Genomic DNA, 2,822 nt, shown 5'->3' with positions numbered 1-2,822 from the left:
ACTGATGGTGGTGAGGAGTGTCATGTGGCTGAAAACGACGTTGGTCTGTGGCATCGGCGACTCGGTCACGTGTTCAGCACGCTGAACTCCATGGTTAAGGACGGAAAACTCAGTGGTGCGCAAGTTGCACCTGGAACCGTGTGTGGTATATGCGCGACTGCGAAACAAGCACGCAAGCCATTCAGTTCAACCGAGAAGGAGCTCGAAGCCAGGGAGAGTGCACGCAATGACACCACCGTGTGCTCTGATGTGTTGGGGCCTGTCACCCCGCATCAAGTCGGGCTACAAGTATATTGTGAGCTTTATTTTGATGAAAAGCCGTTTTGTGACGATCTATCCACTGCGCAAGAAGAGCGAAGTGTGTGAGGCGTTCAAGAAATTTCTCAAAGAGGCAGAAACAAGCGCGGGCATCAAGGTTAAGGTGTTACGCAGTGATAATGGTGGTGAGTATTGCAACGCAGCAATGGAGACTCTTTGCGACGACAAGATGGTCAAGCAGGAGTTTACGGTACCATACAACCCGCAGCAAAACGGTATGGCAGAGCGAATGAACCGTACTCTGGTCGAAATGACACGCTGCATGCTGAAAGAGAGCGGGATTGACAAGTCGTACTGGTGTGAGGCTATGATGACTGCAGCAGACATTCGGAACGTGTTGCCTAACACTTCAAACCCACACTCAAGTCCGTTCCAACTGGTTTACAAAGGGAGCCACGTCTGGAGCACATGCGCGTTTTGGGACCGAGTGCTATGCCCATGTGACCAAGCAAAACGCAAAAGCTGGATGACTCGGGTATCAAGTGCGTTTTCCTCGGCTACGTCAAACAGCACAAAGCATATCGACTGCTGGATCCAACTAACGGATCAATCGTGATTTCAAGGAGTGTGACGTTTGCTGAAGCCCCACTCGCTACGGCGCGTAAGGAGGGCAGCCAGGAGGTGATCGATATCATCGGCAACGACGAAGAAGAGGAGCGCACGGAAGAACCCAGCGTTGAGGAAGGTTTCCGCACACCCCAACTCACCCACGCCGGGAACCTGATAATCACAGCGGGCCGACTGACTCTGTGCCGACGCGTGGCTCTAGCACTCCGGGGAGAGATGGCGAGGAGGAGTGGATGGTGCGTCCGGCACGCAAAAGGCGTGGAGTTGTGCGCTACCAGGACGAGTACCCGGGACTCGACGTGGTGAGTTCAACTTGGACGATTTTGAGGGTGAGTTCGATTCCCTCTACTGTCTACTTACTGAAGACGACGACGGCGAGCGTGCTGTTTCATACGACGAAGTTATGCGCAGCAAGTACAAGGACGAGTGGCTGCGTGCCATGGAAAGCGAGATGAAGTCGCTTGAGGATCACCGCACCTGGACTTTGGTGGATATGCCATCAGACAAAAAAGGCAATCGGGTGCAAGTGGGTTTTCCGCATCAAGCGAGACCCGAGCGGGAAAATTATCAAGTTCAAGGCTCGTTTGGTGGCAAAGGGCTTCACACAACGCCCAGGAGTTGACTACACGGAGACGTTCGCTCCTGTAGCACGCAAGGAGTCCATCAACATGGTTGTGGCAATTGCTGCAGAGGAAGACATGGAGGCTGAAAACGTGGATGTTGACACCGCGTTTCTATACGGTGACGTGGACGAGGAACTCTATATGGACCAGCCAGATGGTTTCGAGGACCAAAGCAACCCGACTAAGAAGTGTTTGCTGATGCAAGCACTTTACGGCACGAAGCAAGCGGCGCGTCAATGGAACAGCAAGCTGAATAAGCACTTGGAAAGCCAAGGCTTTTGTCGATCGGCGGCGGATCCGTGTGTGTACGTTCGGCGTTCTGGCTCAAAGTTCAGCATTATTGTCGTCTATGTGGACGACCTCATGATCTTCAGCAAGACGAAAGCAGATATTACTGGGATCAAGGAGGCGCTGAAGCGTGAGTTCAGCATTAAGGAGCTCAGTGAGCTAAAGTACTGTCTCGGCATCGAGATCCACCGCGACCGTGAGAGCAAGGTCATTATCATGAACCAACGAGCGTATATTCAGCGACTCGCAGAAAAGTTCGGTGTAGAAAACTGCAAGGCAGTGCACACACAGCGGATAGCAACTCGAAACTGGTGAAACCCTCGGAGGACGAAGTTTTCGCGCCTAAGTACCCGTACCGCGAGTTGGTGGGGCTTTAATGTACCTCGCAACTTGCACCCGTCCGGACATTGCTCAAGCTGTGGGTGAAGTGGCCAAGTTTTGCGAGTACTACAACAAGTCTCATTGGGTGGCCGCAAAAGGATTTTAAAGTATTTGAAGACGACTCAAGACTTGGGGCTTGTGTTCAACGGCCGGACCAAGGAGAGTTGTTCGGCTACGCGGATGCGAACTGGGCAGGCGATCTGGACACTCGGCGCTCGACTACAGGCTACGTGTTTTTCCTGAATGGGAGTGCGATTTCGTGGAAGTCGAAGCGGCAACCGACAGTGGCAACATCGAGCACGGAGGCAGAGTATATGGCCTTATACAATGCCACCCAAGAGGCAGTATGGCTGCGTCAGCTACTAAAGGACGTGGGGCTGAGTGTGTGGGTGCTACTACAATATTCCAGGACAACCAGGATGCATTGCGCTGGCCAAGAACCCAGCTTACCACTCACGTACGAAGCACATCCACCTGAAGTATCACTTCTTGCGCGAGAAGGTGGAAGACAAGATCATCGTGCTTGAGTACAAGCCGACAGACGAGATGGTCGCGGACGGGTTTACCAAGGCGCTGGCACGACCCAAGCACCGCCAGTTTATCGTTGGACTCGGCATGGACGACTAAGACGCCAGGCACAGCGCA

The sequence above is a fragment of the Phytophthora cinnamomi genome (assembly GCF_018691715.1).
Source record: "Phytophthora cinnamomi strain GKB4 chromosome Unknown Contig0, whole genome shotgun sequence".
Taxonomy (NCBI): domain Eukaryota; phylum Oomycota; class Peronosporomycetes; order Peronosporales; family Peronosporaceae; genus Phytophthora; species Phytophthora cinnamomi.
The sequence above is the reverse complement of the archived record's forward strand: the minus strand, read 5'-3'. Positions refer to the sequence as shown.